The following is a 24,254-nucleotide window of genomic DNA, read 5'->3' on the forward strand; positions in this document are numbered from 1 at the left end:
CATTGTGATTTATTCGTTGTTTGGCGTAGCGAATAAACTGCATAATTAACTAGCTAGAAGAATAAATTTCTAGTTGCTGCAGTTTTAAGGAATTTTCACATGGTATTAGAGCCAAGGTGAAGATAGATCAAGAGCTCAGAAGTGAAGGAGAAATTTTGTAGCTTCAGAGGGAGTCTCTGAGCAAAATTTCTAGGTCTGCGCAGAGGGCCAGCCAGGCAGTTCGAATTGCGGGGCAAGGGTTCGATTCCAGTTGAAGTTCAAACAAGCTCAGTGGCAGTTCCAACAAGTAGTGGTATTGCTGGGAAGCAGTTCCAGTGAGCAGATCAGATATTTCGTTGAGCAGATTTGGGCACAATTACTTTTGTAGCAGTTTTGCGGTTGCAAAATCAGCACTAGGTGGAAGAGAAAAGCACAGACAGAGGAATTTTCTGAGAGGGTTCCCAGAATTCTCGAGTATGGCCACACACAAATATGATATTCAGGGGGCTACAAAACTGTTTTCCAAATTGGAGAACGACTTTGCTTTCTTGACTAGTTCAACTTCACAGGGAGTCTGGTATATAGATAGTGGAGCGTCAACTCACATGACAAGAATTAGAGAATATTTCTCTAGTTACAATGAGGAGGAGATGGACTTCCAGATAATGATGGGAAACAGGACCAAGTGCACTCCAGTCGGGAGAGGTACCATTGACATTCAAAGGGAGTCAGGAGCGAGCACTATTGTTACAGATGTATTGCATATGCCAAGGTTAGGTATGAACCTGATTTCAGTATCCCAGGTACAGGATAAGGAATATGATGTCCACTTTGTAGGGAAGAAGGTGTTCATCAAACACCAAAACTGGAAGAAGGTGAAACAGATTGGGGTACGAAGCAACAAATTGTACAAGTTGCAGTTCAACTCTCCAATGAGACTAATGGGCAATGACAATAACAATGGGAAATACTTGAATGAGTTATGGCATAGGAGGATGGGACATTTACATCATGGGCCACTTAGAATGCTTAAGGAGACAGTAGCAGGTGTTCTAGAATTAGGCACGGAACATGATGATGTGTGTAAGGGATGCATGCTTAGGAAGCATGCTAAGGTAGTGTTCCCAAGAAGTGACAACAAATCAGATGGTGTGTTACAACTTATACACTCAGATATATATAACCCTATGTCCACTAGATCTCTCAGAGGGTACAGATACTTTGTTACCTTCATTGATGGTCATTCTGGGAAACCTTGGATCTTGAAGACCAAGGATGAGGTCTTTGGTTGTTTCAAGGAGTTTAAGGCTCTAGTGGAGAATGCGATAGGGAAGAAGATCAAGGTGCTTCGCTCAAATAATGGAGGTGAGTACATAGATAGTGACTTCACAGGTTTCTGTGGGAAGGAAGGCAAAAAGAGAGAGTGGACAGCTCCATACAATCCACAACAGAATGGGGTAACGGAGTAGAAGAACAGGTCTATAGTTGGAGTTGCAAAGACGATGTTATATGACCAAGATTTGCCCAAGTTCTTATGGGCAGAGGCGTGTAACATGACAGTGTACATCCAGAACAGGGTTCCTCACAAGGCGTTGGGAAGATAAAACCAAAAGAAGTCTTCTCAGGGAAGAAGCCAGGAGTTAGTCACTTGAGGATCTTTGGTAGCATAGCTTATTGCCATGTACCAAAGGAGAAGCGTACCGAGTTGGATCAGATTGCAGAGAGGGGATATTTCATTGGGTATAGCGAAAACTCTTAAGGCATACATGAACTATGTTCCTAGCAGCAGGAAGATTATCGTGAGATAGGACGTGAAGTTTATGGAGGACAAAGCCTTCAAGAAATCTCATGAAATGCTAGCAGGTGATCAGAGTGAGCCAATAGAAGTTCCATTAGACCAACAACAGGGGCAACCGCTAGGACCTCTGCAAGCACAGTCACAGGGATCTAATATAGTTACCAGTACCGACACGTCCTCAAGTGCATGAGATCCAGTGAGTTCACAACAGATGGAGCAACAGAGGCAGGATGAGGCGCTGGTTGATCCTCCCATCACTAGTGGTCAAATCAGTAGGGAAGTTCGTCAGACATTGAGAGATGCAAAGGAGTTCATTGGAGCTCCTAGGACGAACAAGAGAGAACACAGATAGCCAGACAGGTACCAAGATTTGGTGGCACAGGTTGTAGAACCTTCTAGCTATCAGGAGGTCGCACAACATTAGGTGTGCATAGATGCCATGGTGGAAGAATATAGTTCCATCATGACAAATGATGTTTGGGAGCTAGTGTTGTAGCTTGAGGATAGGTCAATTGTGGGCTCTTGATGGATTTATAAGATTAAGTACGTTGTAGATGACAACATGGAGAAGTACAAGTCTAGGTTCATGGCAAAGGGGTATGAGCAGAAGGAAGGCATAGATTATGAGGAGACCTTCGCTCCAGTTGCCAGATATACTTCTATCTGGTCAGTCATATCTCTAGTAGCTCAGATGAGTTGGCAGATTCACTAGATGGACGTCAAGACGACCTTCTTGAACGAGGTGATAAAGGAGGAGGTATATATAGAACAACTAGAGGGCTTTGAGACAAATGAGAGGGTCACATGTATGCAGACTGAAGAAAGCTCTATATGAACTCAAACATGCTCCCAGGGCATGGTATGGTCGGATTGACAACTACTTGTAGCAGATGGGATTCGACAAGAGTGATGCAGATCCCAACCTTTACTACTTGATGGTAGAGGATGAGCCATTCATCCTAGTGTTGTATGTGGATGACCTCTTCTTGACAAGGTCATCAAGGCTCATAGAGGACTGTAAGAGGAACTTGGCAACAGAGTTTGACATGAAGGACTTGGGGTTGTCGCATTACTTTTTAGACTTAGAAGAATGGAAGAAGGGTGGTGAAGAGATTCAGGATGCAAGAGTGTAGACCCTGTCTACACCTATGATCACAACTAGAGGAAGATCGGTGCATTAGAGGACGAGGACATTGACCCCACCTTGTATAGACAATTTATCGGTTCCCTCATGTATTTGGTCAACAGTAGGCTAGATATCTGCTTTGCGGTTAATGCTCTCATTCCATTTATTGTGGGACCAAAGGGAGTGCATTGGACAACAACGAGGCACATTTTGAGGTATTTGCGTGGCACAGTCGAGTATGGATTGAAATATACTTGAGGTGATAGTGTCAAACTATGTGGATTCACAGATGCAGATTGGGCAGGTAGTTTAGTGGACAGAAAGAGCACATCAGGATGCTGCTTCAGCGTTTGGTTAGGGATGGTTTCTTGGTGCAAAAGGAAGCAGAAGTTAGTAGCACTGAGCTCTGCAGAAGCAGAGTATATGGTAGCTAGCACAACCACGTGCAAAGCTATATGGATTTGGAAGCTGCTAGTGAGTTTGTTTGGTTAGAGGATGGAGGCGACCATTATCCACTGTGATAATCAAAGTTGCATCAGGGTCTCTGAGAATCGAGTGTTTCATGATAGGTTGAAACACATAGATATTTGATATCACTTCATCAGAGATTGTGTGCAGTGTGGAGTGGTCCGATTGCAACACGTTCCCACAGAAGAGCAAGTTGCGGATATACGTGTGAAATCTCTAGGGAGAGCTAAGTTGTATATTCCAGAGAACAAATGGGTTAGTGAAGAACTCCTTTCAATAGCAGGGACAAGAGTTTTGTTTTCAGTTGCAATAGTTGCAACAACAACAACATGAGATCAGTGAAGTGCAAAGTAGTGTTGGCAATAGTACATGTGGTACAATGCAATGTCAACAATAGTGAAAATGTAGCATGGTTCAACTACAAAGTGGCAAATGAATTAGAGTATGCGCAGTGGTTGGTGGGCAGTGGCAGGTTGTCACGGTTGTTAGACATCAACAATGTATGGGTGGATATTATGAGATAGAGAGAACACCTTCCACGCTAAGAGGGAGTGTTAGTTTTTGTAGCATCAAATGGGTGTTCGAGTATCGACTTTGGTCAGAGAGGCTAAGGAACACAGGATCTCTAAAACCCAAAAAAAGTTTCAGGAGAAAACACCTAAAGATTGCTCAATTAAGTTAATTGATCAACAATTAAATATTTCCTAAGTCTAACTTAGGAAAAGTGATTAATTAACTGTAATTAATTGAAAAAGGTGAGATTTCTCGAGAAACTCACACGGATCAAGTTGGAGATGATCTTAGCTGTTGATGGGGCTCTAATCATGGCTGTTGGTTCAGCAATGAGAGATTATAAGAGCAACTCGGTGGGTAGATGGAGAACACACTTGTGAGGTTGAGTTCCTTGGCAGATGGAGCTATCTAGTTGTAGAGATCGAGCAAGGGAGAGAGTTTGAGCTAGAAGGGATGCAAAGACAGAGAGGGAGCAACAAGAAGCCGAGTTATTCCACTAGAGGTTGGGAAAATTTCCAGAGCTAGAGAATCACTTCTAGAGGCAGCAACAGGTAGGACGACTTGATCAGAGGCAAATTCAGACTGTGCGTGTGAGGGTTTGCACAAGCACTGCGTAGAGGCCTGCGCAAGGGTTCTTGGAGGGCCAATTTTCTAAAATAGGTTGTGTCGAGATTGCTTGTAGAGAAGGGAAAAATTCCCTTAATAATTTTGGCTAAATTATTTGAGGATTTCTAGTTTGGCATCCATATTGTACTTAGAAATTTCACTACTGCATGATAATAATAAAACCCTCATTTGCTGCACTGATTTTCCCACATTGGGTTTTTCCAGGGACATTTGTCCACAAATAACAGTGTCAATTTTATTGTGTGTGCTATCATTTTCTTAGTTTCCAGTTTATTTCCGCAAAATATTTTATTTGTTAAAAATTGCAATGTGATTTATTTGTTTTTTGCTGTAGCAAATAAATTGCATAATTAATCAGTTAGAAGAATAAATTTCCAGTTGCTGCAATTTCACGAATTTTCATAGATATCGAGAAGCCCAAAATTTTGGTGATGTTTCTTTGGGTAATTGGGGAGTATTGAAGAAGAAGATCGTAGACTTTTCCAGATTGATGGTGATGCTTGATGCTTTTGAGAAGAGCTCAAGAATTGCTTTGATGGTTCTAGCTTCTTTGACTGAGGGGTGGTTTAGAAGAAGTGTATCGTCAACTAATTGTTGATGTGTCAGGGGGGTGTCATTGTAGAGCACCAGGCCTTTCAGGGTGCCTAGTTGTAGGGCTGCATTTATGCTTCGACCCAATCCTTCTGCCATCAGGATGAAAAGGAAAGGAGAGAGAGGGTCTCACTGTCTGATGCCTCTAGAGGGTTTGAATGTGTCAAAGGGATTTCCATTGACAAGGTTAGAGAAGGAAGTTGAGGAGACCAAAGACATGACCCAATTAGTCCATTCAATAGCAAAGCCAAAGGCTACACGAATGTTTTCCATGTAGACCTAGTTTAATTTGTTGGAGGCTTTAGAAAGATCAAGCTTGAGCAAACATGCCAGGTTTCTTAAGAGTTTTGAGGGAGTGAATGGTTTCATGGGCTAGGATGATTCCATCAAAGATTTGTCAGCCTTCCACATATCCAGTTTGCTTAGAAGAGGTGAAAGTCGACAGGATGGGCTTAAGGCGATTGGTGATCAGCTTGGTTATGATTTTATAAATGACATTACAAAGTGTTATAGGTTGGAATTTAATTGGGGAGGTCACATTTTCCTCCTTTGGTACAAACGTTAAGAAGGTGGCATTGAGGGCTGGAAGAATGTATCGGTTGGCTATGGAGTCTTCAATGATCTCTAGAATCTCATTATGGAGAAAATGCCAACATTGCTTGGAGAATGTTAACATAAAACCGTCATGCCCCGAGGCTTTTTCGTTCACCATTTGATGAATAGCCTCTTGGACTTATGCTACGCTAATAGGCCTCATAAGAGCTATGTTGTGGGCTTCTGTGACCAACTTTAGGATGTTGGCCGTGATTTTGCGTGGCTTCACAACATCGAGGCATAACATCAGAGAGCAAGTTTGTGTAAAATTTTACTAGTGTTTCTTCTATGCCTTCCTGTGTCTCCATATGTTCACCATTCTCGGATCTCAAAGAGGTGGTTCTATTGTTAGATCCGTGCTGGATGGTGGAGTGATGGAAGAAGGAAGTGTTGCATTCCCCTTCCTTTTGTTGAAGAATGTAACTAGTATTGGTCTTCATAATTATACTTGAGTAATGATGTATTATATTTATCAAAAGAAAGAAAAATAAATTTTATTATTAAATAAATTGACTTATTAAAGCATGGGTTTCATGCTTGGGTGAATTGTTTTCTAGGTCAAAGTCTCCATTGAAGACTTCTAAGGTTTATGTTAAGTGTCCTTGTCCATGTCACAATGTAAAGAACCCTTCTTGGGAATTATTTGTCAAGAAAGAAAATTATTTTAATGTAAATTAGGTCAATTAGGCCTCCTCTACCAAGTCAGCCTCAAGGAAGGACAAGTTGGCCTTCTTACCGCTCAAACTAGTAGGGGACCTAAAGGGGTTTCCTAAAGGGAAAATGCTAGGCCAAGGGCAACAAATGGAGACTTAGTCCACTGTCAGTTCAGCTAAGGATCCCTTCTATTTACGCTCTTTCACCGATGGGAGGAGGCTCGGTATATTATGGAGTCACTGATGAAGGATAAATTGACGAATGGATGTGAAGTGAACCAAATAATCCCCTTTCCAGAAGAGTTTGAAAGATGGAGCTTGCTTGCTTTCTAAGCAAGGTACTATGTCTTCTAGGAAAAGGAAGGGAGGATTTAAGGGTTAGGTTTATGGGATATGGCTTTTGAAGGAGTTTCTTAGTCCATAAAATCCTTGTTGAAATTGGTATCTCGGATGGTTCTTGAAGAATTGTCTCTCAAAGGAACGGGACCAAGTGGACCCAGTCTAGGTCAGGAGGAAGGAGTTTAGCAACCAATGATGTCCCTAGCCTAGACAAGGTAGGGGAAAGGATCAGAGAAAGAATATTCACTTAAAGGTGTTGAATTGATCTAGTAAGGTACTAGCCTTTGGGGATGCTAAGGCAAAGTTTGATCTTAGAGCTAGGGATTGGCTTTTCTCACAACTCCACCGTCAGAATGGCCTCAAATTTGGAGGAGGTCTTGAGGAAACACCAACACAAGAGGGGCTAGGAGATCGAAATTTTTGGAGGGTTAATGATGCCCTAGGTGACCCAATTTTGCTAGACCCAAGAAAAGATGAAATGAGTTCATTTAAGATGACCACTTTTTGGTAGATCAATGCCTTAGTTTTGGGAGAATGGAGTCTATGATGAATATGAGTGAGGTCCTTTGGTTCTTGGTCAAGGAGGCTTCAAGACTACTTCACTAGCCTTCTAGGTCAAAGAGAAGCAATCTTGCAACTTTTATACTTCGATGTGCAAGGGAGATGGCTTATCAAGGTCAATTCTTTGATAGAATTACCCCTAGGAGATTTCATTTACATTACATGGCCCATACATTGAGAGATGCTATAATAGAGACAAAATTCCACAATTTGAGCAGTAAATGCATGCAACAATTAGCCCTAAGAATAGCGAAAATCCCAGTCCAATGTATATGACAAAGTAAAACAAGAATAACATTAAAAGCATGTACGTACATGTAATAGAATATATCCAACCATCCACAATTGACAAGAGAGAAGTTCCAAGATAAGATAGACCAATATCAGCACATCAAAATTCATCCATAAAGCTCCAATTCATCCTCTAGAAAAAGCGCGAAATTCTTAAGAGAGAGAAAAGATCCAATCCTAGTGATCATGAGAGAATGAACTCATCTCACTTGTATTTATACACCAATGAGGAGTTCAAATTAGCCTCCTTGGCCTACACAAGCCCCAAAAACAAAATAATAATCTAACTTTTGGTGACAAGCCCAAAAAACTAGCTCATAAATGAAAGAATAAGCCTCTCAGGAGGTTAAGTAATAATATATGCATGTCGTAGGGCCCTCTAAGAGGCCTGATGAGGTCCATGGGTGCCATAATGAAGAGTAGGACCCTTAAAAGTGATGGACAAGGGGTTGGCCCCTTGTTCTCCAAACAATAAACATGTGGTGCTCCCAATGGGTGTGGGGGCACAATAATAACCTCATGGGTCTCCAAATGAGTTGAGGATGCCTGTAGATCGTCTGCAAGGGCTTTGATGATTGTGTAGGGGATGCCACATCATCTTACAAGTCCTGGGTCAGCTGTCAAGTGCATGGTACATCTTTGGGGCCGGCTGGTCAAAGGCGAGCCAGGTGCATCATCCTTGTCCAGTGGGAGTATCTCGAGCATATTTGACCATCCTCGGGTTTCCATGGAGTGCTGTCTACTGCTGTGGAGGCCCATGGCTCTCAACGCACACCCTACATGGGCCAATATAGTCCTCTGGAGGATTAGGACCCCGTATAGGGATACCAAACCCAAGATGGATACCATTTGCAATCTTGCATAAGATCCAATGCGTCCTCTAGCCTTCCAGTACAACAAGTCATTAGAGAAATCGAGTAAATGAGCGTACCAATCATGGACCACAGGTGGGGACTTCAAAATGGTCCGCCTTTCCATAATGGGTTTTGGGATGTGCCAATGTCTCCTAAACTCCAAATGGGGTTAACCAGGAATCCTATTAGGCAGTTTCTACTTCTAAAGGGGATAATATATTCAAAGTACATCCTTCAAAAGGTGGTGGCATGAGACAAATAGGTGGATGAAGTAAAGGATGAGAGGGGGTAACCCTGGGCCACATACTGGGGTACAAGGGTAGCTAATAAAAGGGAAACCCACACTTGGGTTTATAATGTATAGGAGGGAGCAATCGTGGTACATGAGGTGCCCCGACCTTGATTTTTCCACCCTTCTTTATATGCCTTTTGCCTTTTTATGATATTCTTTGATTAATTGCTTGGGGGCTCAATGGGTAAGAGCATGATGCATAAGATATAGCAGTGAATAACCCCTTTTAAGGTAAGGCGGTTCATTATCCACTAGGGGTTGGGACAATCATTGGTTCCTTTATGATGAAGGAAGTTCATAGAACTTGTAGAAACTAGAGTGATGGCCATGATGATGGGGTAGAGCTCATGTATTGGCTTTTGCCCACGTGCTAAATGTGTTTGTCCTAGCCATATTTTTCATTTTATGGTACATAATCTTGTTGAATGTGGCCAAATATGCTTTTATCTTTCTTTTTAGCTGCATCAACCTCCGGGCATCATTCCAGGCCATGACTAAAGGTGTGGGCAAAGGGAAGGGGCAAGCTAACCCTATGTGGACCTAGTGGAGGAATGTTGACCTAGGTGGGAGAAATGATGAATGGGGTAATAATGAGTGGAAAGAGGGTAATATAGGTGGATGAGGGAGTAGGACCACGCAACCAAAATCGGGGTTTCCCATGAAATACCATCCCTAAAGCCAAATGGTCAGTAAAAGAGATCCCATGGGACTAGAATACAAGGTTAATATCCAAAAGGGGTCTACGGGACAAGGGCACAGACCTAACCCATTATTTTTGCTGAATCCCGCCATTAATCCATGCCCAAAAGTGTCCATGATAAGCAAATTACAATACTCAATTACCAAATGACAGGGCATACCTTTAGGTTCAGGATGCCCACCTTCAAACTTACGATCAGGATAGATGGGCGAGGGACCACATGGCTGACTCAAGTGGTAGAGAAATGGCACAATGAGCTAGCTATTGGCTATCGGCTGAGGACCGTCTTGGAGAAAATATTTTCTCCTAGGGATGTTACCCACAAAATGGTGGGTAACAGGCCTCAATAGAATAATTCGATCACCTAAGATGACTATATATAAGCAACAACTCGACTCATTTAGAGGATATCTCACACAAGTTCAAATTGCAGTTGATGGGAAGCATAAAAAGTGTGAAGTTTAAGAAGGAAGTTGGAATCGAAGGTTTTGGGTCTCTCTTTCTCTCTCATGTGCAACAAAATTTTGAAGCTGCATCAAGTCGAAGCTCTGAAGCTGCATCAAGGTCGAAGCTCTGAAGTTGCTGCATCAAGGTCAAACTTGTGAAGTTGCTGCTTCAAGGTCGAAGCTATGAAGCTGTTGCATCAAGGTCGAAGCTGTGAAGCTGTTGCATCAAGGTCGAAGCTGTGAAGATGTTGCATCAAGGTCAAAGTTGTGAAGTTGCTAGGTTGAAGCTATTGAAATTGCTAGATCGAAACTGTAGTCCTGAAGTTGGGTCGAAGTTCTGTTGCTGGGAAGCTGAAATTTTTGGATTGTTGCTGGGTTGAAGTTGCTGGATAAGAAGAGACTACTAAATCATCTTGGAAGGCTGACTTGGTGGAGGAGGAAGGTCTGTTGGTCTAGGGTCTTGGTCTATCTCATTTGAATTACTGAAGGAAGAGTTCTTGACTGGGTTTTCCCCTATATAGGGGTTTTGCCTTGGCTGTGTGCCTACATCTGGTGTCCTTGATCTTCGTGTTTTGGTTTTGGTAATTGCTTGATGAACTAAGATAAAAGAACATTAAGAAAAACAATAATAACTCAAAGAAATCACAAGTAATTATCAACAAGAGAAAATCTTTTTGCCTTTCCGATTTTCCAACACCTTTAACCAGTTTATTCGGGACTACTGTTTCCAATATATTTCTTCCTGTTTGTGTCTTTCCTCTAGCCTTCTCGTGAGGGGAATTTCTTTTTCCTCTGCTTCCTTTGTTCTGCCATTGTTGATTATTTTCTGTTGGAGGGATTCCATTTCCTTTTCCAAAATTAGTTTCTCATAGGATATATTTCCAAAGTCTTCCTTGTTCCATTTTTTGAGGAGTTTTATTTGCTTAAGTTTCTATTGGAAGATGAACATTTTCAATCCCTCAATGAGGTTAATGTTTGCCACTATGCTTGGATTTTGCTAATTAAGGTAGGATTTGTTAACCAGAACTGTTCAACCTTGAATGATCTTTTTAGGGGTTTACACAAGGCCCTCCAAAAAAGACAGATTGGCCAGTGGTGAGAGCCAGTCGACGGGAAAATTTTTGCAGTGAATTCCTCTCCTCGGGTGACGAGGTACTCTGAAACAAGAAAGCGACGCAATTTGGAAGAGATTTGTGCGTTTCCTGTTCGCTTGTTATTCCAGGTGTAGAGCCCAGTGATGGTCTTCATATCCACCATATCCTTGTCTTCTATAAAGTCTTGGAAGTCCTCCGATTTATTTTTCAGGTTCTGTCGTTCCCTCTTTTTTTCACCTAAGAATGTAATCATGTTGAAATTCACACCTATTATCCATCTTTGCTTGTCAATTCTTGTGGACAAGAAGTGGAGGTTCCTGAGCATTTCCTGCTTCTGGGTGGGAGGTTGAGGGCCAAAGACGTTCGAGAGAAAGCCATACAAATTAGTGCCTAGGAGATGGAAGGAGACCATGAGAGTGAAGGACTCTGATCTGAGGAGAGAGCTTCAATATGAATCTTGGTCATATCCCAGGCTATATCTAGACTGCCTGGCGCCCCTTTAGCGTTCATAGTTGCAACTTTGTCTTTTTCCCAAAGGCGTGATATTATCAATTGAAGTTTGAACTAGTACATTTGGTTTCTTGGATTAGCATGATGGTTGGAAGTGCTTGTTGAATCTTCTGACAGAGAATGCGTTGTTTAGAGGGGGCTATTTAGACCCCTAATGTTCCATGATATTACCTCCATGAGGAAATTGATTTTTGAGAGGAGTAGCTCTCCGATATTTGCTTGTATTGGTTTGAGTCGACCAATGTCCTTCCTAGCGTATCAATTCTTTGGAGAGCTGTTTTTTCCTCTTTTCTTGAAATCTTTGTGTGACTTCTTGCCTTGTTTTATGGTAATACTTTGGACTCCTCGCTGCTGAAAGGCTTTGGCCTTTTGGAGTGCGATTGCTAGTGTTTTTGAGGGATCGCTTCTAGGCCATTGCGACGTCATGCATCTTCCATTGCCATTAGATCCAATCCTTTTTTGTCCATAAAGTCTTCCTTCGCAGTCAATATGGCCTCCTCCATCTGCCTTGGCTCATGTATCACCGGGCTTTTGCCAGGGATGGACTTGGGATTGTTTCTACTAGATGGTTCCATGGGTTGTTTGCCTTTGCTTTTTGAAGGTGCTTCTGGGGGAGGGTCTTGTGCTGGAGCCACTGAGCCTTCCAATAAGTTAGCTAGGACGTCAAAGTTGGTTGCTCGTAGCTTGTCTCTTGGGGGCATTGGAAGTGATGGCCTTTCTATTGTGGCGCCTTTTAATTGAGATTTTTGTAAAACCATCACCATCCTGGTCCCTTGATTCCTTAGTTTCCATTTTGGGCTCATTGAGAGGGCAGTCTCGGAACAAATATCCATAACATGACATTTTCTACACTTGTCATAGTCGAGGGTCTGTATCTAATCTATGTCCTCTGATTCTAGGGCAATGACTTCTAAGAGAGTGTTAGGAATGTTCATATATACACAAATACGAGCATAAGAGGAATGCATATCGTGTCTTGTTTGGTCTGATAGGCGCATGAACTCTCTCAACTTATTTCCAATCTCCTCCAATGTCTCAGGATCACAGTATTCATGAGGGAGGGAATCCATACGGATCCAAACCGATGCCCAGGAGAAGTCTTCTTTGTCTAGGTTGAAGCGTTCCACCCAGTGATGCATATACAACCCAACCGAGTGGAAGTAGGGCCCCCCTCTAGCATAACGCTTAAGTCTTTTGTTCTTGAGAAAGTTACTGTGAAGAAACTTTTGGATCCTAATTTTACCTCATAGTAAGCCTTTGGTTTCTATCTTGCAGCTACCCAGTGGAGGAGAGCTTTTTTCATTGGCCATATCCCTATAAACTTGCAAATCAATGCATCATCTTGCATGTGTTGGATTCTTGCATTTAACTTGGCAGGTTGGAGGTGATTCCCGAGATTTTTGCATACTTAGCGATGCAGGTGTTTGTGATATTTTGAGCTGGAGTTTGCTTAGGGTTTTGCTTGAGGTTCTCTGTAGAGCTGGACTTGATGGCCTTTATGGTGGTTGACTTGGCAATGTCAAGATTGACGAGCTTGGGGATTGGTTGGAGGGGTCAAGAAACCCTCCCGCTGGGGCCACCATTTCTCGAGGGTTGCCCAGTAGAAGATGACAGGAAGAGATAGGGTAGGCGAGTCGAGATGAGGATTGGGTTGCAGGCGTAGAGGGCATGAATCTTAGGGTTAGCTGCATCCAAAGCTGAGGTTGAAGCAGAGCGAATTTTCGATATATTAATATGATATTAATTATTATTATTATTAAAATTATTATCATCTAATAATATAATATAATAAAATATATTTAATCCAAGAGTATCTTATTTTGTTATAATTATGTAGTAATATATATATATATATATATATATATATATATATATATATATATATATATATTTGTTTGTTTTTTCGGAGGAATGAAATCCGCCTCCCTCTCAGCCCAAGCGCTAGAGTGAGGTTGTTGGTACTAGGCCAACCTACAGGTATACTCACTTAAGAGTTCACGAGGCTCGAAGCCAATACAACAACATTCACATGCATGAAGCCATTGCAACAATATTTATCAAGGGATTATTGCTCATCATGTCACTAGTGGGGATTTGAACTTGGGTGGGGAAGATAACAATAATTTTGCCCAACTGCCCGAGATAACCCCAATTAACTATGTAGTAAAATATAATTATGAATATATTGTTATTATTAATTAATATGTTAATAAGTTAAGTTAATATGTTTAACAAGTTATATTAAAGTAGTAATGAAAATAAATTAGTATAACGGTAAAATTAATAATATTAATAATACAATGTTAGGGTGATAATACTATTATTGAGTTATATAATTATTAGTTAAGTAATATAAGATGTAAAGATTTTATTTTTATTATACAAATAATTTTAATATATTATTATTATTAATTTATGATGATTATTATTATTATTAATGAGTATATGTCATAATAGAAAGTGTGCTTTTTTTTAGTATGTGGTTCACGGATGTTATGAATATAATATATAAAAATAATATAAATAGTAATAATAATCGCGAGATCACAAGAATAATTAATTAAATAATAATTAGTACTTAAGAGGCATGTCTTAAAGGACATGACCATTCATGAAGGGGCACTTGCCAAGTTATACATAAGCAGGCCCTCATTTGTAATCTCATATCATTTCATTTCTCTTGTACATTAACATTCTTACATTAATATATATCTTGTCCTATAATGGATATTACAATATTTCAGATATTCTGAATATTCCGTGCGTATACGAACCCTGTTTGTAACAGACTCAATGAGTTTAGTTTCCTTAACTTGTGGATGGATCAACAGATTTCAAAAACATTGTTTTTTTTTTACAAGTTTGCATTGATGGCTTCACTGGGATGACACAATTCGAAAAAGGGGCCTCTTTATGCTCGGAGGTTACTTGTAGATAATAGCCAGAGGCAAGCCCCCTTATTGTGAATCCATAAGACAACTGATGAACCAACTTATAAACTTTTGACCATATGCGTTTTTTTTTTTTTTTTTTTGTGTAAAGACTATTCTATTTAAATTAAAAAGAGAAAAAATATGTACAAAGAGGTTTGAACCTCTGAGGGCGCCATAGCCATCCCTCTGTCAAAAAACCGTTGCAGATATTGCTGTTCTCTCTGTTTACAAAAATATTGATCATAACCTTAAAACCTGAACAGACCTATATAGACCCAAAACTAAACAGTACATTACTGATTACTGTCCGTTAACAGTATTACAAGAAAGGAGGTCCAAAATAAAATCCCAGAGTATGAGCACCTACTAGCTAGTGTTGTCAGGTGCCGAGCGCACTGAGAATTAACCACGAGATCTGGAAATCCAAAAACTGATATACTGTCCTGAAACTGAAGGCAAAAGTGATTAAGCCTGCTGTGACTCACCAGTAGCATTATCGTTGGCCTTGTCCGGGGAGCGCTCCCAAGTAACCATTACCTCATCTTCGACTTCCATTAAATTGCCATCCGGAGGAGGCACAAGATGCAAGACACTTTCATATCTGTTCGCTGGCTCACAGGCAATGATATTCTCCTGTGGAGAGTCCATCTGAGTGCAAGCTTCACCCTGACAATCCTCTTCGTGCACCGCCGCAGAGACCTTGAGGACATCTTCCGCCAAGCTACTCTGAGAGGCACTGGCGTTCTGAGAAGGTGACTGATCCCCGGATGCGTCATCTGAGCTGGCGAGCTCATCTTCTTCCTCCGAGAAGATGACCGTGATTATCGCAGAGATGAGTGGTTTGTTGAGCCTGCTTTTGAATTTGAATCTGGAGGTGTGCAACGAACTGTTTAGGGATGGACCAGAATCATCTGAGGGCGGAGAAGAAGGCGAGGCCGTGGCTAACAGTGATATACGACGAGGTGCAGGGCTCCCCCTCCCCGGCGGCCCTCCCCGGGACCCCGAATTACTCCCGCGCCTGAGAATGCCCCGACGACGGGGGGCCATGGTCGAATAGGACAGCGGAGTGCAAAAACTCAAAGGCTGAGGGTAAGGGAAAAGCAACTCACAGATTGAAAGAATCTGAAATGAAGACCAGACTGTAACATATAAGACCCAGACTCTAAGCACACATGAGAAAGACCTGGCGAGCAGACAATACCCAGCCACGACCGAGAGAACCCAATTCCCAACCCAAACACCTACAGCAGGGGCAGAGACCCGATTCCTTACAGAGTATATGCCGAAGACTGACCTGAGACACCAGACACAACAGGCGAAAACTGACTTGGAGCACCCAACCCCGACGCAAAGATGCAGAATAGAATTCCTTAGGCTTATCAACTGGGGACTGTTATGAGTCCATGGCGGCTTCCCCTGAGACCAGGACCACCAGAAGAGACCTCTGCTTACCGAGAGCGGATACACTGCGATGCTTCCAGAGAGAACCAGAGCAATTGAGACCAGGAGAATGCGCGCCATCCTATTAACCTCCGTCTGCGTACCTTGGGCTCGTGCCGGCATTAATGAAACTTGAATGTCTACCTTATACCACCTACCCCTGCTTGTATGCTTGCCAGCTGCCGGCTGCGCATGCATGGGCATTAACAGCTATTGAAGACACCCGCATCCGGGTGACCATATGTGTTTTAACTACAATGCTCATAAAATAAAAGATGCTAAATGCAAAATATACTGAAAAACAGAATAGGACTGAAGACTCATCTTCACAAAATCTTGGCTAACAAAGTTCTGTTAAGTAATGCACTTAAAATATGTAGCCTTAAGTGTTGAATTCTCCTTTCAAAATGACCTGTAGAAATTTCTGAATGTAAGGCAGTTAATGCAAAACAGAAATTTCACCTCTAAACTAGAGGTTTATGGATCTTAACCCTAGTGCTGTTATGAAATATAAATAACACAGCAGCAACAACAGACATTATTTCACTTTTTACCAATTCTGATCAACATGGCGATCCAAGAGAAAAGATACCAAATGTGTGACAACAAGTTTCAACCCCCTATAGCAATCTTGTCATGCATAGCCATATCTGAAATTCAGTCTATGACAGCTGTAAACCTGCCATATCTTCTTCAATATTAATGTTAAACCAGTTAATAATTTCGGCCTTAACTTATGTTAAATCAACATGACATACTAGTGTGGGGAATTACCAAATCATGGAGAAATAGATAGCAGAAAATTAAATATACAGTGAGCAAATTATTGGGCAGCTGAAAAACTTCATATATGCATGTATAAAGATGAAGCTCATGTAAATACCATAGCCTCATCCCAAGGCTTGTACAATCATCTAGGTCTCCAAAACCCTTGCTAGGGAAAACCCAGAAAAACCCTAGCCAACACCAAGGAGCTCCAACAAGCAAGTATTACATTAACATGCCCTCTAAGGTAATATATCTTATTTTCTCTACTCGATACATACAATCTAGGGTTTAATCACAAAACCCTAGCCTTCACTGTCTCCAAGGATGAAACCCTAACCCAAATATTCAAGATGCTACAAAATCTTGAAGAAAGACTTGCGCCTCAAAGACAAGAGAGAGAAAGTACAAAGATGAAGATCTGAGAGGGAGAGAGGGAGAGTAGTGCATTCCTCTAGTCATATATCTAACATAAGAGTGATAAAAAATGAGGTATCATCATCATGTCCAAGGTCTTCTTCACAAGATTAAACCCTAGCATCTCAAAAGAATCCTCTAGCAAAGATGTCATTCTTCTTCATAATAACTCCTAGGGTTTTCTCATGAAACCTAACACCTTACTCCAAGAAGACAAGTACAAAGAAAATAATACATTGATAATAGTTAAAGGATTTACTCATTCTATATATATGAGAGGTAAAGAAGGCCAACAAACATATGTGGGCCTAAACCCTTATAAGCAACTTACAAAGTCACAAGTAGGCTCACATATGCGGAATACGAGACTCCAAGGGTACACATGTCAAGCTCGAAGGCCATGTCATATGCAAGCAAGGCTCCAATGCAAGGGCACTCCACGAGATGTGTCCAAAGGTCCTCCTACAAGCCTTCGAGGACACTAACACTCATTCTAAGCCATGTACTCCACCAGGTCCACTCCACTTGCATGAACTTTATCGTGTCTTGTAACCTAGGCATTCTCAAGTCAACTCTGTCTCTCCATCGATGCATTGAAGCTACCCCATGCTGTTTAGGGTTCAAGTATCTCCTATATAATGCAAAATACTCCTGCTCCAATGTAGGGCATTCTCCAAGCAAGCAACCTTTTTTAAGTGGCCAGCATGTAGGATCTCACCAAACTACCTGTAGTTCTTGAAGGAAGAATGCCATGCAGACATTCAACAAAGGTCAAGCAACCATTGAGTAAGTGTTCTCCAATGTGCAATTCTTGTTTGTCAACTTAGAGTTGCTTGTGGAAGCTTTTGATGTAGATTGTTGGTGCATTTCTTGTACAATTTTATCATCCTAGTTGTCTTCATGATTGACATCCAACCAATAATGCTCTGGCGATTGGATTACTTGAAGAGCTAAAAGCTAATCCTTTCACTTACTGCTGATGCTATAGCTTAATTGAAGAACTGTGCATATTGCCATATTCGTTATGCAATGAAACTGAGATACAAATTTGCTTATTCTATCAGCCAGAGAACCTCTTTGTCTTGCCCCGTCTTCCATTTCTTTGTGCATTGAATTTGAATTTATTATTTTCCCTCCAAGTTTTCAAGTCAACCTCAAATTGTCTTAAGTCCGCTGGCCCTGAGAGGCACCCAATCGACCCCCACAAAAGTCTATATAAAGAGATACTTCTCCATCATTTTTGATACATCGATATATCTTCTCTGTGAAAAATTATGCTGCAGTGATTGATTTATTTCTCCTACTTATTTACAATAATAAGTTATTTACCAATGCTTTAGTAAATATCAAAATAAATTCAGCTGCAGACTTCACAAATTATGAACTGAGAAAAGCAAGAGAAACACTAGCACATGAACAATCACATTGACACACTTGTTTTTGGACAATAGTCCCCGAAAAAACCCAATACGGGAAAATCGGTGCAGCAAATCAGAGGGTTTCTATTATTGGCAGTAAATTTCTGAATACAATCTGGATGCCCCAGAGAAATGGCAATCCATTCAGAGAAGATAACTGATAAAAAAATAGTGAGAATTTTCTCACACTGAATCTGGAGATTTTGCACTGGCCCCAGATCCTAGATGACCCACTGCGCGGTCTCTACGTGAGCCTACGCAATTACTATGTGGCTTCTGTGGGGAGACTCCCTCTGACTGCGTCACCCTTGCTACTGCTGCGTTTGTTGTTGAGAAATCGAGATTTCATCTGTCAATCACCCACACTGATTCTTGACACTGGTCTTTGCTATCCCCCAATAGTTTTGCGTCAACCTCCTCCAGTCGCTGCGCTGTCCCTCCTTGGCACTGCGCTGCCTCTCTGATTCTTCACTGTCTTCTCTGAAGTATATTCACTAGAACTGGAAATCACTTCCTTCTAGTACTGCCTTTGATCCTCGCTACTTGATCACTTGTTCGAATTCCTTAGCAAACCCTGCCCTAGGAATATCGAACTGATTGATCAACCCTTTGTTTGTTTTCAAATGAACCCCAAGCCTCCTTCTTATACTTTTCTCATTGAGACTTCAGTGGCTGAGATTAAGTCTCTAATCAACAACTAAGATTAAAACTTGACTTGATCCGTCTTCTAGAACATTTTCACCCATATTTTGATTAATACTCATTCATATTTTATTTTTTCCAAGTTTATACTTAGGAACCCCATGAAAAATATTAATTATCTTAATAAAATACAATCTAGGTGGGATTTCACCAGATGGTTTCTGGGTTCTTTAGAACTCACGTGCCTTAGCCTCTCCACCAATTTTCATGGCTAGAGCACATCTGATGCTACCAAAAACTAACATTCTCATGAGCTTTGCTCCATCAAAGTAGAGGAGGAAGAAGAGGGCTGAAATTGTAGGAAGAAGACTTGGCTTGGCATATCTCTTATTCTTTGGTACTTGTTGGGTTATTATCTTGATGATGGTGTTTCTGATGTATTGATGCATATTGATCTCTCTCTCTCTCATACACATAAGGAAGAATTTCGGGGCTTTCCCCTTGTGGGTTTTTCCCGGGCCTCAGGCCTAATTTTTGTCTCTTGTCTCATGGTTTCTTGGTGTTTCCACTGTGATTTTCTTCTACTCTATCATGTTCATGAATGGATTTTCTTATTACTGCTTCATGATGAAAAATGCTACATAAAACCTAGTGTGAATGATGATTATTTGAAGCTATTAAATTGTGCAAGAAAATTGTTCTAGCTTGTGCCCTAGTAAAAACTAACATGATATCAAAGCCAGGGGGCACTTAAGAGCAGGAGAATCAAACTTCTATGATCTCTAAGAGGGCCAAAGATTTATTGATTAAGGGTCCGAAGTCCTATACCTTGTGGTACAAATGTTTGCTCCACAACCTTTTACCTGAGCAGTCAAAGGATGACAAAAGTAGGTCGAAGTTCAGTGGTATCTCAAGAGGAAGGATGAAGGTATGGGTTTTTGTTTCATTGCAATCTGAGCATCTTGTTTTGTGATCGAAGCACTCCAAAGAGTGATATCTAGGCCGAGCCCTAAAGAGACAATGTAGGTCAAATATTCATTGATCCGAGTTTTTGTTGCATTAGGCCGAGCCCCAATACATCGATCTAAATGATTTGAGGTCTAATCTACATGATTTGAGGTCTAATCAGTGGTATGATCCACTTAATCCGAACATTGTTCTACTATAGGAGATTTGAAGTAATAAGGTCCAATCCAGTGATTGATAAATGGCCAGATATTATCTAAGGTCTATATCTCTTTGTCTTATCTCTCATGCGAAGGGTCTACTGATGGTTAGGTCTAGGGCATCTTCCTCTGTGATTGATTTAAGGCCAACTACTTTGAAGTTCGATCTTCTGAGGTTAGTTGCTCTACATGGCACCTTGTTGATATCTCTACTAGCTTCTTGTATCATGAATACGAACATCTCTGTTCGTTGTAGAGTGCTTGTGGCAAGCGAGGTTCTGTTGTGCAAGCGACCTATGACAACTGATTTCAAGATCTCTGTGGAAGGAAAAGGGCATTTTGGTCAAGGCTCATTGTACTATAAATAATTGTGAACCTATGTAAGTCTGAACTATGGAACTATTCAAGTCTGTGTGGCATCTGTGCTTCTATCCTAAGTAGTCCGAACCTTGAGAAATATGGTATATCTCTGGTTGACAAAGGTCTGAAGGTTTGAAGGTTCGAGGTAAGCTACAATAGTGATCCGAGTTTGCTATGGAATGATCCATCTAAGCTGTTACAGTGGATCGGTGACAACTATGCATATCTTTGAGGTATGTGTCTTTATATAGGCACAGTTAATGCAAGCCAGAGCCAACCTATCTAACTAGATGATAAAATTACAAACCTTAGCTCTTCTATTGATGTTCCTTACATATGATTCATCATAATGTTGCTTCTGGAGAACAATTCATTTTGTATGATGATCTAACCGTTGCATTGATATTAAATTGTGAGATATGTTTTTGAGCACGCTAGTGATTTAAGGCTTATTTCATATATGGACTACATCTTGGCATAGTTGTTACTTCATTTTGATTCATCTTTGTTATAACTCTTGCATATCTATGGAAGCACCAAATTCGAGTTTTTTGAAATTGATATCAAGATTGCAATATTGTGAAGGATTGAAAGATATTCATCAGGCCAAGAAAGCTTAAAATTTTGTCATACCTTTGTAGACCTAGAAATCTTGATATCTCTCAATTGCTATAAGAAGTTTGAGGAATCACTGAATTCTCCAATTTTTTAGATTTCATGGACTATCTCTCCTAGTGGAATGCTACTCTTGTGCAACCTAGCCCTAACCTGAATATGACACTTGATCTATTTTGTCAGCGTCTCAGTGGTAAGCTCTAGAACATATCTAGAGGAGAATTCTTTGGTAGCAAGGGTTTGAAAGGAGACTTAAAATTTGCCTCTGATATTCAGATAAGCCCTAGCCACATGATTATGGTCTGTCAATAGTAAATGTGTAAATTATATGTCTGATCTAATATCTATGCATAAGTGTTTGCTAATGTGTAGGTCATTGTCTTGAGAAACAAAAGTACTATATGGCAGATCGAGAATCTTGATAGCTAAAGAAGGTTTGAAAATTAAGGGTATTGTTGTATTTGTCTCTTGAGATTTTCTTGTTCTAATCCATTGTTGAGCAAGAGATACTCTTGATGTTTTGTATTGTTGTGATATATTCTGATGGGTCCTGATGACCAAGCAAAGTTGCACTTGATTTCATTCACCAAGGATAGTGGATGTTTGCTACGGTTATAAGAATTGATGCCTTGTATAGCTGTTGGTGCTAATATATGAGTGTAGAACAGTGTAGAGGATAGTATTGCTATTGGGTTTGTACTAACATATTGATGAGGATAGAATGTTATTGTTCTAATACTTTTTTGATGATCAAAGTTGCAAGTCTCGTATATCTTAAAATGAAAAGCCTTCACTATCATCTGTTGACATGGAATATGCCATATTACCTCAAAATAAAGATTGAAGATCATTGATGCCATCTATTGTTGTCTATGACATTATAAGATTGAAAGTCTTGGATTGCTTTGAAAACCCTAGAAAGGATTTAACTCTAGGGCTTGAGGACAAAACCCTAGGATTGTTGGATACAAAATGAATGTCTAGTATTTGTACACTCTAGACCAATCTTGAAGAATTTGTTAGAAACACTGAGAGGGAGGGTGAATCAGTATTCCTTTTTCCGACTATTGTTTTACCAGTTAAAACATATATATTCAGAACACAAGATGAACAACAAGAATAAATGCTTTTATAAATATAATCTTTGCAGTAAAATAGCTACAATATATAGATGGTTGTAATCAGTTGCCAAGCACCAACTTGGACTTTTGTGAGGCTCCAACTTCCAGAGCTCTAACTCTATTTCGCCAAGGCACCAATCTTGGACTTAGGAGCACCAACTCCCAAGGACTTCAATCCTTCCAGTTCCTGAGATACCAGTCCCAAGGACACCTATCCTTCTTACTTCTAAGGCACCAATCCAAGGACTCCAATCCCTCTTACTTCTGAGGCATCAACCCCAAGGACTCCTATCCTTCTTACTTCTGAGGCACTAGCCCCAAGGACTCCAATCCTACTTACTTCTGAGGCACCAGCCCTAAGGGTTCCGACCCAATCTTGTCAAGGCACATTTGATCGTAATGTTCTGCTCTCAGGACTCTTCATTACTAAGTTCTGTCTGTTTATGGCTTCACTGTAGTCTCCATGCTACAACATCAATGACAACCAGTCTTCTTATGAAGGAGTCTTTACAACTCCTCATACTGCCCCACACAGAGTCTCCAATAGCCTTCATGACCTCTGATAATGTCTTCACACAACTTTAGTCAGTCTACTATTAGCTGCACTAAGCTCTACATAAAGAACAACTTTCTGTTCAAGCATCTGTTCTAATGTCACAGTGAATGCTTCAGCATGACTGTTTCTCTGCTGGCTACTTCTCCCCTTCGACTATCTACTGTCCTGTTGGTCCTTCGACCCTCTTTCTGTTCTGCTGGACCCTCTTTCTGTTCTGCTGGACCCTCACTCTGTTCTGTTGGACCCTCTAACTTCTTTCAACAACGTTCAACAACACCTGTTCTCTGTTTTTTTGTTTTTATACATTCCTAATCCTTTGACTATTGGTTTCCTCTTTTTCGCTGGCTCTTTGGCTTCCTCACCGCTCACTTCAGCTCCCTCTGCGTTGGCTTACCCTTCGGCTTCCTGGCTTCTCGGTCGCTGTAGCTTCCTCTGTCTCTTCGTGCTCACAGGACACGTTCATTCATAAGAGAGGACCGAATAGCACATGGGGAACACATATTCCAAGTTAAACTGTAACAACATTCCTTTTTTTTTCAATCATCATGGACATACTCAGGACTTTACAATGTAATGGACATTCCACATCCCAATCGCAATCGCCATCGACTTTAGTTCAGCCTCCTGAACTATCGGAACCGTTATCATATGCATTTTTGCCTGCACACTGCGTGCAAGGCCAACATTCAAATACACAGAAAATATGAGAAAAACCATGAGTGAAGCGCTAAGGGCGGACTTCAAAAATATTACTCTCGCCTCTATCACTGCTTCGGGTCCGCCTTGTAATCGCAATCAGTAGTGGCCAATGGTCGATGGCCGATGGCCGATGGACACGATATGACATTAAGCCAAATTGCAATGTTCCATCGGGTCCGGTCTTGCAATTGCAATTGGCACTTTGCGAAGGACAGCCCTTTGGGCATTATGCGATGGGCGGATGTGATATCCATTAAACCAGAGCACAATGTTGCAGCGGGTCCGCATATATATATATATATATATATATATATATATATATATATATATATATACATAACAATATATATGAAATATTACCCAGACTTCACCTGTTTATATACCCGGACATATATGTCATTGGGTCGCATATATGTATCGCAATCGGGGGTTTGGGGTGATGGCACATAGCCGAACCGCCGATTTCCACTGTCGCCGATATTTATGCCCGCTCCGATACTGTATTCCGCGCACACATATATAAACCTGCCTTTCTGCTCCGATAGTGTATGTAGCCCTATCTATATATGTTTTTGCCGCCGATAGTGCATATAGCCCTATATATATGAGTTTTGCCGCCGATAGTGTTATATATATATATATATATATATATGGGTTTTGGCCTCTGATAGCTCCGTTATGCTCTT

The 24,254-nt window shown here is 40.9% G+C and overlaps 1 protein-coding gene across 7 annotated transcripts in view; it reads left to right on the forward strand.

Moving 5' to 3' along the window:
* The window catches only part of LOC149185264 (uncharacterized), a 361,912-nt gene that overhangs the window by 40,233 nt on the left and 297,425 nt on the right, over window positions 1-24,254 (forward strand). The window lies entirely within an intron of this gene.

The sequence above is a fragment of the Pinus tabuliformis genome, chromosome 3_2, assembly GCF_031772625.1.
Source record: "Pinus tabuliformis cultivar Carrire ecotype Pingquan chromosome 3_2, CPIR1, whole genome shotgun sequence".
Taxonomy (NCBI): Eukaryota; Viridiplantae; Streptophyta; class Pinopsida; order Pinales; family Pinaceae; genus Pinus; species Pinus tabuliformis.